We start from the raw sequence: 16334 nt of genomic DNA, 5'->3' as shown, positions 1-16334 counted from the left end.
ATATATTTTTTATTTGTATTAAAGTGTAATATAAAGCTAACGAACAGTTATCAAACATAAAACGATACTGATTCTTAGCAGAGCAAACATGGAACTCTAAAAACACCAGAGGTAGTATCAGGTGCCATGGAGAAGTAAGTACCCCCGTCAACCGATCACAACCGTTGTGTGCTCCTTGTCCTGTTCGGGCAAACGAAAAATCCATAAACAATGCAGTGAGAAAAAAAATGTATAGAAAAGGTTAGTCAATACTCGACTTAATGATAGATTGTATTTGTTGGCAGTCATTGTATCGACTATAGAATTTGCGAAATGTGGATTTTAAACGAGACTGTTGATATCTTTGTTTCATCAACGTATTTGTCAATAGCTTCTCTCGTTTCAGATTTCTTTTATATTGAGTATCTTGAGTATCGATTCAACTGGGCGACGTTAACTCCATATGTAGGTGGTAATTCTATATTGCTTCAATGGGAAGTTGACATTAAAAAAGTTCATGTCACCTTTATCATAGAGTTTTGTTGCTAGATTACAATTTACGTCTTTTTCAAATAAAATATCCAAATCGGAAACAGATGTGGCAGACTCTGTGGTATCTTTTATTTCGAGTTCAAAGTGACAATTCGATTCAAAGTTGGAATGGAAACAGAAATTGGGGTTCCATGTAAGGGTAAACATTTGTTTTAAAAGGAATAATAAGGTTTGGAAAGAGGTTCTACTTAATTGGTTCAAAATAATTGACCCTAGTAGCCAAAAAACAGTTTGGTTTTTTCTAGTAAATGGTTTAATCATAGAATTGGAGTAAACGACTCATTTTTATTTTTGATGTGTTATTTTGATGTGGGCGTTATTTTTGTAAGTGATCTGTTTGACATCAAAAGAAAACTATTTATAATTGTAACGGGGACCGTTACAGATGTTCCCCAAACGCTCCCCAACACCCCGTTGGTGTCTTATTTCCTGTAAGCTTCATTAGATAAGGCAATGAAGTATATTGGTCTTTTTTGCATTTCACGCGCGCGCACGTGCATGCATGTGCAGGATGACCATGTCATCCCGTCTTTACTATTAATGCATCTTTATATTCTCAGTATCAAAACATTTCATCAAAAAATATATAAGTTCCGGCTATATCAAGTATATTGGTCATCTTAGCATTGCACGCACGCGCACCTGCATGCATTTTCATAACGACCATGCCATCTTGTCTACATTAATAATATGTCTGTTTATTCTTAGTATCAAAGCTTTTCATAAAAAAATATAAAAGTTACGGCTATATATTAAGTATATTGGTCATTTAACACATTGCACGCGCTCGCATGTGCATGCATGTTCATGATGTCCACATCGTCTTGTCTACACTTTTAATATACCTGTATATTCTTAATATCAAAGCTTTTCATTGAAAAATATAAAAATCACGGCTATATTAAGTATATTGGTCATTTAACACATTGCACGCGCGGGCACGTGCATACATATGCATGTCTGTGAATGATTACCATGTCATCTTGTCTACACTTTTAATATATATAAATATTTTGAGTATCAAAACATTTCATCAAAAAGTATAAAAGTTACGACTATATATCAAGTATATTGGTCATTTTATGCTTTGCGCGTGCGCGCACGTGCATGCATGTGCATGTTGACCATGTCATTTTGTTTACACTTTTAATATATCCCTATATTCTGATTATCAAAGCATTTCATCGAAAAGTATAAAAGTTATAACTATATAAGTATATTGGTCATTTTACGCATTGCACGCGCACGCAATGACTTTCGTTCCTCAAATCTACATAACATGAAATATTATTTACAACTGAAAAAAGAGAGAAACAATCTCCCGCCTCAGCAGGACTCGAACCCGCAACATACGAGAAAGTTTGGATCGGTCATATCTTTGCAATAAAGGCATCAATCAAAATGATGAAAACATACATAGAATTCTTAGGAGACTCTCTATTTACCCTGTAAATTTCAAAGAAAAATATTGAAAAACAAAAAAGTTGCAAATTTAACATTTTTGAATTCACTTCCGTTGGCGACCGGAAGTAAGAACGGCGAAAAATAAAGGTCGATCCACATATCTCCATTTGATGCTCTATCACGTCAGTGAGTTTCAATTTCATATCTTTAGCCGTTCTCGAGAAAATCAACGGACAAAATTCCATTTAAAAAAAAAAATTCCCCAAAAATCGCGAACGGAAGTGAACACATCTGGAGATATTCTCATGATACAGATTCCCTGAAAATATCTTTTAAATCCGTTCACTCACAGCTGAGATATCGCCCTAACTATGAAAAAAAGAATAATAATCAAAATAGACTAAACGAGCTTGTTGCAAAGCAACAAATAAGTCTTCCGTCTAAATTTCAAGGAGATGAGATCGAGATCGAGAGACATCTACGGTCATATGAACAAGAATGAGGCATCTAACATTACTTCCGGTTTGACCGGAAGTGACCTCATTTTGACGACATTTAATGAACTTCTTAGCTACTACTTGTCATTTTAAACAACTTTGCTTCTATGATGTTATACAAATTCTCAATACTTTTTTGAGATATCAGGAAAACACTTTTGGCCCCTCTAGCTCCCTAATTTTAGGGGCCAGCCCCTTATTGTTGATATCCTTTGAAAGATTGTGACATTCAACACAACTTTTGTTCTATATGTTCTAACAAAATATTTACAGGTAAAAAGATATTGTAGAAAAAGTGTTTGAATTTTTGAAATTCTCGGTATGCCTTTTTTCGAGTCATAGCTAGCGTCGACGTTTGGTACTTCCGGTGGAGGTAAACTACGTATTGCAGATCTACATATATTGCTCTATCTTCGCTGAAAGTTTCAAGTTCCTGTGATGTTTGATTTGTTAGAAAACCTGCGGACAAACTGACCCTCCAAAAATCACTAAATCACAAAAATCTTCGGACCGGAAGTAACGTCATCAAAACAAAGAAATACGTATCAAGATTTTTCAATGTTCTATTAGACCTGAACGAGCGAACCGTTTTTGAGAAATCGCGTACACAAAATCGGTAAGAAAAAAAAATAAGAAGAAAAACAGTGGAAAAGAAACCTAAGAATAACAAGAAGGTCTTCCGCTGAAGACGGAAGACCTTAAAAACAGACGGAAAACAATAGGGCCTTCCGAAGGAAGTCGGAAGACCTTAATAAGAATAATAAGAAGAAGAAGAAACAGAGTAAAAACAATATGTTCCCAAACTTCGTTTGGGGAGCATAATTTGTAAGCTTTGGGTGCATCAGATGTATAGATGCAAAAAGAAATTTTGTGAAATTATGTGGGTTTAAAAAGAGACGAAAATGGACAATTTCGCTTTCCACTTTTATAAAAAGAGTATAAAAGGCTGTAAAGAAATGTACAATCTTCGAATTTAGAAGAAAGAGAAATTAATTAAGGCAATGGAGAAATGGAAAACTAACGGAATTCTTTTCGGTGGAAACAGATCTGAACAGAATATTTGATCATCCTCTAAATGTCATTAAAAATACAGAATTTTACTGGTTGCAGTTTCAGGTTTTGCACAGGAATATTGTAACAAACGTATACCTCTATTCAAAAAAAAAAAACTTTTGCAAACAAGAGCTAGAAACAATTTAACATTCCCCCCAAGTTTTTTTTTTAAATTTTAAAATGGTTTCAAATTGTGGAGTGCTGTATGAAAGAATTTAATTTTTTCCATAAATTTTGATAGAAAAGATATAATATTTGGCAAATTCAAGAATACAATTATGATTAGACTACAGTTCAAAACATTTTAGTTCTTACTGTTTAACTATTTGATTTTGCAAGTAGGTTTTAAAATGTGTCTAAACTAAAGATTTCTATGCAAAAAAAAAAAAAAAAAAAAAAAATTAGAGAGAATATTAAGTAAATAATTAAATATTGAGAAATTGTAAATTTTAAGAATATGAAAAGCACTAATAATCTATATGTGATATGTTATAATAAGTATTGTTATATAGTCTATAAACAGTCCCTATAAAATCTATACAAACTTAAGAAGTTCGTAATACTATATATTCACTGAATTTAAAGCCGTATTCACCAGAGGGTCAGTACGCGTGCAGCGTCATTGTAACGTCAAAATCAATCACTTGATTAACGTTGAAAACCATTATATTGCAACGGTCGGAGCTATGTATCCGAGAAGGAAAAAATGTTAGGGAAGTCTATTGCAGGATTATGTTTCAAACATTTCAATGTCTTACACACAACAAAAGGAAGACACGGAAGTTATACTGTTTAATAGGGATATTTCAAACCATATTCACAACTGAAAGAGTCCATGATTGTATAATACTTACCCATAATTTATATAAATGCACAAATTTAGTTAAAATGCTCAATACAGTTCCACGCATTAATTTTCTTGCACTTTCCCCATTTTCACACCTTTTTTTTCTTTTTTACTCCTGAAGATTAATGAAGCTCTCACAACTGCGAAACATTGATATATTAATATACATTAAATTTGAAAAGCAAGTATTTTCGGACTGTTAATTTATGTATATATTTATATTTACATTCGGTGTAATTTACTTGATATAAATCCATTTAAAATCCACGACGTTCAAATTTACAAACGCGAAAACTTGTAACCGCGAGGTAGAATACACCGTAGGAATTATTTGCATTTTCAATACTCTAGAAACACCAAAATGTATATTGTTTGACTCAATTAAATAATCATAAGAGAAACTAATTTAGCGTAAAATAACAACAACTGTGCGTTTAGAATTAATTTGTAAGCTTTCCCTGCTGTATAGTTAATTTCAAAAAAAAAAAAAAAAAAAAAAAAAAAAAAAAAAAAAAAAAAAAAAAAAAAAGCGCCAAATGTGGCTTTGAACAGAGAAACCAGAGTAAAACAAACATACTCCAAATTCATATGATATATAAGATTTGAGAAAGTTGCATTATATGCGCCTTAAAAGCGTTCGATATCAACCATTAGACGATTCCACTAAATTACAGTACTCCTAATGTTTGAGTTCACAGTTAATACTGTAGGCTAAAATGAAATCTAAAAAAAGATTCTGTCAATGTATATTTTACTACAACTGACTAAGTTTCTATTCTCATAGCTCTCATAAGATTTCTAATGTATAATGTCTCTCTGTAAAGCCTCTCTGTAAACACATCCTTCTTCATAGACAGAACCACTACATTATTTTTAACCAAACAGGCATTCATGTGTAAAGATATGCAGATTTGTTCAAATTAAGGTAGTTCTCACAAGGATTCCAAGAGATTGATAGAAAACCTGTTTTTCAAATTCAGCAAATTCTATATTGTATATTGTTAACATTTTAAAAGTTATTCTATCGGTGATCGGACGACACCCCTTAAAATGTTTAAAACAAGCTTTTTGAATACATAGTCTTTTTAAAAACATAATTACAATAATTTTTAGATGACCAATCAAATTTTAAACATTTTCCAAATTCTTTTCTTTTTTTATCGGAGAAGGGATTGCACATTATGCCATGAAGCAGTGAGGACAATTCTGGAATGGTTGTATAAGGTTTTGAAAAATCATTTTGATGCTATAAATTGTTTAACAAAATTGCACCTATTTCCCTTAAATGGATATATAGTAGCTATTTATGAAAAGAAACAATAGATGCTAAGCTCTGTCATCCTTTCAGTGATTTTTCAGTAAAGGGAATTGCACAACTTTATGCTGTAGTTGAAACTCTGCCATTCAGATAATTGAATGAAAAAGTTAAGGTCAGAAAAAGTGACAAGAGTAGAGGTTATTAAGTTACCTCTCAGTAGACTCTTGGGGATCAAAAATATAAATATAGTCTAATCAGTCCTTGCAATTTATTATGATATCTGTGTTACACTACAGAGCCTGGCATATCTGTTTTAAATGTGGATGTTTTGCCAGATAAAGGTATTTAATAACAAACTAACAACTGAACTTTGTTATAAAAGAGATGACCAATTTTTCTATGTCAGTCCCTTCTCTGTGTAAGAATATACCATTATCCCCTTCATATGCGCACATGTCGTTACAATTATGAAAATAACAGTATATTATAACGGTTTCCCTTTATGTAAAAATTGATACATAGAGTAACAATAATGTGCAACTCGTAAAATTAGAATGAATTTATTTCAACCAGAATTGACATATTTTATCGCAAGCTATTTTTTTATTATGACATAAAATTCTTATTATGCATGTCTGCAATTTTTGAAAAAAAAAAGATGAAACTATTTCTATGATTATAATAAAATCTACTTTCTGGGAAATAATGTAAGTATTCGATTGACTGTTTTTTGTTTGTTTGTTTTTTTTTTTGTTTGTTTGTTTACGTCCATGACGAGTTTATTTCACTCATAAAAGGCGTGACCAGATAATGCTACAAAACGGACTTAAAATTAAACATGTGCTCTGCACTTTGGGTTATTGAGCAGTGATGAATTTTATCGATCCTGCGCTTGTCTTGACACAGGTCTCGATTTTCAATGTTTCATCCTGAAGACCTGGTACTTTAACTAAAAAATTCCAAGCGCTTGGCGAAGGAACGATTGCTAACAATTTTCTACGGCCTTAGGTTTGTCGCGGCAAGGAATTGAATCGGTACCTTCCGATCACCGATAGAGGCTTCTACCAGCGGGGCAACTAGGACAGCCTCTCGGCTTTAATTCCATTAACGCATGAGTTTGTAAACATCATAATACGATGTTTCCCTAGTTTTTAGTTAGCCAAATTGTAAAATAAAAAAAGCTCTCTCGGTTCAAGCACATGCTTTTGGGAACTTTTGAGAATTGTGATAAAAAGTATCTTGTGTTAATATATTTATTTATTGCAATAAGTAAAATTTACTAAAGAACTGATTTTTTTTTGCTGAAAATGAAACGATGATCCGTCTTGATTATTTATAAACAAGTTTTTGTTTTTATTAAATAACACAACCATCTGAAAAGAGCAAAGTAGTAATAAACACTGAATATCTTATTAATTTTTATACATCAGAACTTTATCATTTGCAAATAATTTAATAAAGGATCATATCTTTTTTTCCTTTTAATGCTTTGATAACTTTATGTTTAAATAAGTAATTATGGACATAATCTATCAAATACGCGTACACTAACTTTGGAGGGGTAAACAAAATACATTCTTTCAAAGAAATGAGTAATTATGGACATAATCTATAAAATATACGTCCACTAACTTTAGAGGGGTAAACAAGGTACATTTTTTTTTAAAGAAATCGTTTTAAGTAGCTTTTAAAGACCAACCATACTTATGGGTATAGTGTGCGTTATGCTCAGTGGGCTTTTTTCGAATGTCTATCTCTGATGAGGAAATTTCTTTAGTTTTGAGGATTTGTTCATTAACTATTCTTGACACTCCTTATGTATTATGTACTTAATAACTCTTTCTTTTATATGAAGGTTATTAAGTACAGTACAAAGTAAATAAACTCAGGATGTTTGTTGTAGATGATGTTCCAGACAAATGTCAAAACATATTCTAAAATTAAGAAGAATTGTTTATTCTTTAGCAGTTTGCAACTTATAATATTGCATTAGAAAACCCCGTCTCTCAATAACAGAAAACCCACGTTACGAAACCAACACCGTCTTTATGGTTCATCAAGTGTATTCTTTCAAGAACATCGTCATCATCAACTTTCAAAGACTAATCACCTCTTAGTTCCAAATAACCTGTACGCCTCCTAGATGAAAATATGGAGAAAACAAACAGTTATCAACCTTTCAAAAGTCCATTGAAGCAATACAAATAGGAAGAAGAGCAGACACGGAAAAACAGCAGAGGTGGAATAAGGTGCTATGGAGGAGTAAGCATCCCCTGTCGAACGCCCGCCCTCTGCTCATTGTCATGATCGGTCAAACGAAAAAAAAATCATAGACAATTCAGTGTTCTGAAAAATGTCTTAATTAGATCATTTTTAGTGTTAAATGTTTGTTTAAATTACCCTTACTTTGAAATTTTTTTGGAAACAAATATGTTGTATTTTATAGTGTTAATTTATTTGATGACTAAATTTGATGAAGGATTTATTTACTTCTAAGTTATTGATTGATGCACTTTTTACATATGTATAACGTTACTAAGTACAGAAGAAAATAAACTCTGATATTGACATTTATCTTCCAGATATCTACTCTTTATTCTTGAAAAAAATTATTATTCTAGTAGCAGTTTCAAACAGAATGAAAGAAAGATAACGAGTGTAGTTAAAATAAATCCTGGGAACAATGCAAAATATGAAGGGGCAAAACACTTATCTTTGAAAACATCGGAGTTTAGCTTAGGTTCCATGGAGTAGTTAACTTAAAAACAATAAGCTATAGAATGGACAATACAGACAAGAGGGTTGCGTTACAATCATGTTTTATTCTTCCTTGGAAGACGGTAAAAAGAGTTGAAGTACTTTAAAGTCTACGGACAATGCATATTATATTTCTCTCTCTTTTGTGATTGGTAGGAAATGCATGATGTGAAAATTTCCAGTTATTTCATCGGTTGAAATGCTCTATATGCCAAGTGAGATGAAGGAAGAGATGATTATCTGGTGATTTAATTTTCGAACGACTTAATAATTTTTCAAGATTTTATTTACATCTTCATTAAACATTACAAATTAAGAGGAGAGCCAACACGGACCTATAAAACTTCAGGGGTGGGATCAGGTGCCACGAGGAGTGAGCATCCCCTACCGACCGGTCGCACCCGCCGTGTGCTCCTTGTCTTGATTGGGAAATAACGGAAAAATCCGTCGAGAATTCAGAGTGTAAATAATGGCCTAACAAATGGTATGAAAAAAGTCAGTCAGCATTTGACTTAATGATACATTGTGTTTGCTGACAAGGTCATTGTATCGACCTGTTTGTCAATAACTTGACTCGTTTTAGAAATTGTGCATACGTAGAGCATGCTCTGGCGTATAAAATCAACTGAGAGATATAAACCCCATATGCAAGTGATAATTGTATATTGCTGCATAAGTAAGGGATGCTGACGATTGAAAGGTTAAAGTCATCACCATGATCATAAAGCTTGGTCGTTAGATTACTATTTAAGTCTTTTTCTAATAAAATATCCAAATATGAAAAAGATGTGTCAGACTCTGTGTTAACTTTTATCGCAAGCTAACCGGGATACATCGTCTCGACATAAGAATGGAAATAACCATTGTTAATTGACCATACGTCGTCGATTCTCTTCTTTGCCAAATTACAGATTAGAATTTTTTAACAAATCATTTATTCCTGATACTGTCAATAAGTGGAATTCCCTTTTTGGAATTGTGCAAGGAAGGCAACTTCTATTTAAATTTTAAAGAAATGTCTGCACAACAATATTGTAAAACCCTCAGAAATATTTTTCATATGGAAAAAGGTTTTTGAACTTTTTCATACAAGATTAAGACACCATTGTATTTTAAACTCTGACTTTTTTCGCTGTAGCTTAATTACCAGTCCAAATTGTTTATGTGTACTACAAGAAGATGCATACCATCTGTTTTTCGCTTGTAAAAAATTATGCTAAAGAAAGGATTTCCTCAATGAATAAGCTAGTGTCATTTAATAATTTATATGTTATAGATGTACATTAAATGATATGCTTACTAATAAACAAAATGCTGAACTTTTTAGAATTATTCAAACTTTTGCAAATGAATGTGGTCGTTTTTCAAAAAAGCTTAATTTTTTTGACCAATTTTAATCTGTATTTGTACAATTAAAGATTTTTTTTTCTTTTACTACTACGACGGGGGATCAAAAAGTTCGCGAACTAATTGAATTACTTCCTTAAAAGAAATAAAATGAGGTTTCAGTGTTCAGAGGTATTTATTAAAATAACCTTCGCAGATTTTAATGCACACCTGCCATTGTTCTGCACATGGGCGAATCACGTGGTCCAGGCAGTCACGTGACATGCTTTGTAGCGGTCTGTTCACAGAAACTAAGAGATTTTTCCGAGTCTTATATTTCTTACCATGCAAGTTATTTTTTATAACAAGAATAGACCATCTGTCAGAAATATGGCCAAAACTCGGCAGTAGGATGGGTGGATAATGATATCCCTTCCCAGAATTAGCATGGCACCAGCACAACCCGAGTCATCTGTCTCAGAAGCGTCGTTTATCCAATGTCGAAAAAGTATCGGCGTCCTCTTTTTTTCATATCTCATATGTTTAAAGTCTAAAGTAAATGATATTTTAAGGATTCAATAATTATATTATTGTTCATATTTTCTACTATTTTACTAATTGTAATTTGGCTATCTTTCAAAACAAATTGCTTAACTAAGGACACATCTTTTTTCCGGCTTGCTTTCGCTGGGCGATAGATCAAACATCATTTTTAACAATCTCCCTGCCTTCCCTTAAACAATCAATCCAATTAATGATTGAACTTCTGGTGAGTCTTTCTTCTTCATAAATCTTGTACAAATTATCATATTCTACTGCAAAGGAATTTCCGAGATATACGTTAAACTAAACAGCCGTTCGTTACTCGCATACGACGGAGTCAACCACCTACATATTGACCTCATTTTCACATTGTGGCGTCATAAACACGGAGCAAAACATATAAAATCTGCTATTTATAGAACGTGTGTATGACTATGTCACTGGGTTCGCAGGTGCGTGAAAGTCAGTCAATATATCTGGTCTCAGTAGCTCAGTGGTTAGAGCGCTGGCACGGTACGCCAGAGGCCCTGGGTTCGAGTCCCGGTTGAGACTTGATTTTTCACCACTTGTGACATTGAAATCTGTAATAGGAAAGGAGAAAATGTATGGCTAGCCCGGGAATCGAACCCGGGACCCATGCATCACTAGTCAGGTGCTCTACCAACTGAGCTACCCAGGCCGATATCCACGGTCCAGACCTTTGCATTCCTCCCTCCTTAAATTGACTTCGCCCTAGAAGACACAACCTAAGTTTTTATTAGCCCCTGGCAGGACAATGCCGCCCACGTTAATCAATATTTTCTACACTGGAATTTTCATTATTTCATAAAGCTTAAAGGGAGATTCGTATTTATACCATCGTTGGAGTTCTTCATTTATTCATCATTTTAAAAAAAAAATCCTTTGATTGCTGTTATTTAATACTCAATTCAACTGTATCTTCATCTGTTATATTGAATTGGACCCGCTCGAGCAGAACTGAACACTGATCACCAAACTATTCAATACTTCATTCATCGTGCGTGACTTATACAGCTGTTGTTATATACAAACCGATAGGCCTGCACCGCTGGAATGCCTTTCCCATTTAGACATTTCGCGTGCCATCCAGAATTCATGTTCTAGGGACTGTGACTTTCTTTATATATTTATTCTATTGACTGTAAATTTTCATTTCATTTCATTTGTTTAATATCGTATATTTCTGTCATTGTTTATACATGTATTCATGTATACACGTGTGTGAAGTGCGTGCGGGTAAAAGAGTGTAGAACTTAAATAACTTAATTCAGTTGAAATTTAGTACAAACTCAAGTGGCATTACAGTTAAATTAGTGACAAGTTAACATGTCTGCATGCGCTTACACTTTTACTGCACTCTGTTAACATTCTCTTATCTTTCTGAGCAGAGGAAATTCGAGTGGACAGGTGCAGACAGATTGGGACAGTGTCAGTCATCATTTAGATCATTCATTGCATTCATCATAATTACGAATTACATGTAACAATGCTAATATTTAACTAAATTTTAATTGAACAGTGTATTTATAATAGAACATCCTCAGATTTACAGATTACCAGCTGATACACGGTCTACATTACTTCGTTCTGTTATTTCAGAGTACAGGATACGGGTGTAGCAGTTACAAAGAAATATTAATTATTTTTTCTTTATTATAAGAAATCAACAGAATTAAACCAAAACTTACTTTTGTATTTAGTTCATAACTTGTTGTTTTAAGAGTTTAATTTACTGTAATTAGCTTTGATATTTAATGAGTAATAGTAAATTACAGAAATATTTAAATAGACCAGTAGAGAAGAAGAAATTAGTCAGCCTGTATAAATTAGTACAAGTTTGGGTAATTACCCGAGAAAACATTTAGATCGTTTGAAACAATTTTCATTTATACTTGCATTATGAATATAGACCTGGTGCAGATTTTTTAGTTAACAGATTTTTATTCTTGGTTAAATTACAATTTACGTGCTCTTTTGGAACAGTACGGCCATTTGACGTTGTATGTTTGGCTGGGTACATGTGACATCACAAGAAAATCTGGTAAGTTTATTTCTTTACTTTCTGATGATTCAGAGTCTATGGAGGAGAATGTTGTTCACCATATAGATAGTTTTCATTCAATTGTTTAAGAGTTTAAGAGGAAACTCATATTCGTGGAAATCCCTCCATATTCTATAGTAGAATGGAACAAAAGTAAAGGATATATTGATCCTGATAGTTTTCTTGTTCAGGACAAAGTTTTGATCGAAATTATTAATTCCATAAATTTTAATATTAGGAATGTATACAATAAATTATCTGTTTATAGTCCCAGACTTAAACTCGATACTTTGAAGTACAGAAAAGATAAAGGCAAATCTCAGATAGTTTAATTTTCAATTGTATTTGGATGGGGTTCATCCCGGTCCAGTTTTAGCCAGAGTGTGGTTAAAAAGACTTATAGAGAACATTTTTGTACACTGTTCTTAAATTTCTTAATACATGCAGTGTTATTGAAACATTACTGTTACACTGGGAACAGGTATCTGTTGGCAGGGACTGACCCAGTCACAGAAATCTTAACTGTTACTCAATACACTGTATCATAAGTTTGTTCACGTACATAGTATTACACTATTGGGTTTGCGTTGGTAGGGATTGACCCAATCATACTTTTATACCTAATCAGTTGAAAATTTACTACTATATGTGGTACTTCTGTCATTATTTTACAAAATGGCAGGAGCAGGTAAGAAAACACAAAAGATACCATTAGACATGGCAGGAACAGGTGAGGATACTGATGCAATCTCTATACAGCATCATATTTCTGAGTTACATGTACAGAAAGACCCCAATTATAGAGTATTAACTAAAGAGGAATATGACGTTTTAGTAAGTGCTAGTTTAAAGCAAAGCAAAACTAAAACCCCTTTGGGTAAACTAAATATAACACCAATGGCAAAACTCTTAAGTAATAAACCATTAAATTTTGACTTCCCCAAAACACCAGATGTCCCTTCTACCCCTACAGGTTCAATCAGCACCCAATACAACTTTCCAAAATTACCAACATTTAGTGGTGCTGCTGATCCTAAACAAAGTGAGGTCAAATATGAAGTATGGAATTTTGAGGTCAAGTTTATTCAAAATTCAGGCCAATACCCTGAGCACGTTTTGCTCCAGTCTGTAAGAAATTCATTAAAAGGGCTTGCCCGATCAATGTTAGTGTCTATTGGAGAAAATGCTTCTCTAAAAGATATTTTAACCAAACTTGATGGGTTTTTTTGGAAATAGTGTTTCAGGGGCAAATAAGAACTTGGGTTGTGTCTTCGAGGGCGAAGACAATTTAAAGAGGGAGGAATGTAATGGTTTGGTCCGTGGATATCTGCCTGGGTAGCTCAGTCGGTAGAGCACGTGACTTGTGATGCAGGGGTCCCGGGTTCGATTCCTGGTCCAGCCATACATTTTCTCCTTTCCTGTTACAGATTTGGTGCCGATGACCACCCCTGGACTTGCAGTTGAAAGCCCTGCCAGGGGCTAATAAGAACTTGGGTTGTGTCTTCGAGGGCGAAGACAATTTAAGGAGGGAGGAATGTAATGGTTTGAGCCGTGGATATCGGCCTGGGTAGCTCAGTCGGTAGAGCACCTGACTAGTGATGCAGGGGTCCCGGGTTCGATTCCCGGTCCAGCCATATATTTTCTCTTTCTAGTGTGCCAAATTTCATTCTGATCTGAATTGTGGTTTTGTAAATATAGAGATAGTTTGCGAACTATTTGATCACCCCTCGCATGTATATGTAGTAGAATATATATTTACAGGTACACTGTATTTAATGTTGGCAATTTTACAAAATGTTGTATTAGGGGAAGACTATCTAAATTTTTGAACTTTTGCCTAATCCTTTTGACTCTTTGTCAATAAAATATGTTGTATTCAGCATTGAACAGAAGCAAACATTTAATCAATATGGTATATCCAACACACCTTTAAGATAAACAGTATCATCTACTTTGGGATTCATCAGTTTCGAGGTATTAGTTAAGCTAGGAATGGAAAATGTATATAATTCAAGTGTAAGCCCTTTGGTCTTTTTCTTTATAGGATAGTGCTTGTTACTTTCTAATCAGGAATAATTTCCTTTTGTGTAACCTCCCTGCAGTCATTGCATTTATGTGCATTCAACGTCGATTACACATATCTAAACTTAAAAGTGATGTTTGTCATGCTTACGTAGACATAGCCATTTACCTACACTTAAAAAGATAATAAACTTTAACGCTTTCATCGTAGCACTTTGTAAATATCATACCTCAAAGTTATGACTTAAAAAAAAAATCTTGAATTTAACTTCCTCATTTTCAGTGAGAATTACATTTTCTGTCAATCACGTAAATCAAATATCTTTGATCAAAACGCCTGAATATCAGGAAAACTTAGTTATAAGATATATTGAAAATAAATTACATATCATTAACTGTCATTGAGAAAAATATTAAGGACTGTGTTATTGCCCTACCACTGTGCTTACCATCATATAATACATGTATCTAATAGCAGGTTACTATAAAGTAGAAAATAAGAGTTTTTTATTTTATTTTGAAATCGCTGAATGATGTTAACTTTAATTTTGCTAATTAATTAAAATAAACATAATTTATTTTGAGAAAAAGAATTCTGCTTTAAAGGCAATATCCTACAAACATAAACACAAAACTTTTTTTCAGCTTTCACAATCATTTCATGCCATCATATCTAGCTGATTCTTTTTTTCGAGACGTCATGAAGGAAAATTTGGAAAATGTATTTTAACTATATCTGTAAATGAGAAAATATATTTGTAAAAAAGGATATCAGTACTGAAGGAAGGATAAAATTATTTTATTGTTTCCTCGTTCTGTTACGAATGAAATAATCAAAAAAGCCCAGAGCAATGAAAAAAATAGAAAGTTAAAAATAAATTTCACCTGGTAGGTGATCTGTTTATTTTGTAACAAACATAAAATACTGCATTTGTTACCAGAGAAACCACTCACTGCACAGCTAATTCTGAATTAACATATTAAGTATGCTTCCTCATTCGAGCCTGTTCCTATCATCTTCCTCGTTAAAACTTTAAAGAATGTTTGAGGAATAAAACAACTTTTACAGTTGTTGTATTCTGTTCTGCTTTCCTACTGTTAAATGGCTCAAATCTGTTTTCTTAGGGTAATAATAATCTTTCACTGGATTTTTGCCGTCTTTACATATGGTAAGTACAAATCACAAGAAATACGAGGGGTTATCAAAAAGTTCGTGGACTAGCGCCACAAAATTAAAACCGTTATATGTACATCAATGAGTTTATAAACATTTAAGAAGCATCATCTTTTCTATCTGTAAAATATGGTATGTCCAGGCGGCGCAACCTCGAAAAGAACGTATTTTCTACCTGAGTGTAACTGAGAAAACTCTTCTTATATAAGCATTTGGCATAAGAAAATCACATTAATTCACTCATGTGATATGACACAATTTTTTCGTGAGAGTTTTACCTCATTCTGTACATTCAATGAAATTTTATCGTTAATTTTATTTTGAATGTCCAACAATAAAGAGTTTAAAATGACGTCGAACGAGGGTAGGGTGTCATTTTACAGCATTCTATAAAGCCTCAGTCCCTGGAAAACCTGCCATAGCCTCAGAAAATGTTTAAACAGGCTACAGAGAAATAAAATTTACACAAAGTACTTGTTTTTAAATACCAAAAGAGATTCAGCAAGAAAAGAGACACAGGGTTAATATCGATTTGTAGCCAGGGTGTCCAAAGTAAGTCACGTCGAAAAGTGACGTTGATCATTGGTTGACATTGAACTCCGACAAGAAAATTATGCTGGCAAAGTCAAGCGAGGATCTTTTCCTATGTATAGATTTAATATCTACAATGTTGATGCATTGAAATCAAGAGTTCATAACATTGTAAAGTCATATAAACAAGAGGGATTTAGGATTTTACTTTACTCCCGAGAATCTCATCAAGATAAGTGTATTGAGGCAGAAAGAGCGTGCATTGAGAAACAATGGCGTTGCCGGACGTCATGAAACCAAACGGCGACAGCGCCGGGTGATCATATAAT

The 16334-nt window shown here is 33.3% G+C and overlaps 1 non-coding gene across 1 annotated transcript; it reads left to right on the top strand.

Annotated features, from left to right (window-relative positions):
* Positions 1-10695: 10695 nt before the first annotated feature.
* Positions 10696-10768, top strand: Trnat-ggu (transfer RNA threonine (anticodon GGU)). The gene has a single exon. It is a non-coding gene; the product is annotated as a tRNA-Thr (tRNA).
* The last annotated feature ends 5566 nt before the right edge of the window (positions 10769-16334 follow it).

The sequence above is a fragment of the Saccostrea echinata genome, unplaced genomic scaffold, assembly GCF_033153115.1.
Source record: "Saccostrea echinata isolate AGI-Se365-2 ecotype Australia unplaced genomic scaffold, CSIRO_AGI_Sech_v1 ptg000027l, whole genome shotgun sequence".
In the NCBI taxonomy this organism is placed as follows: domain Eukaryota; kingdom Metazoa; phylum Mollusca; class Bivalvia; order Ostreida; family Ostreidae; genus Saccostrea; species Saccostrea echinata.
The sequence above is the reverse complement of the archived record's forward strand: the minus strand, read 5'-3'. Positions and strand labels throughout refer to the sequence as shown.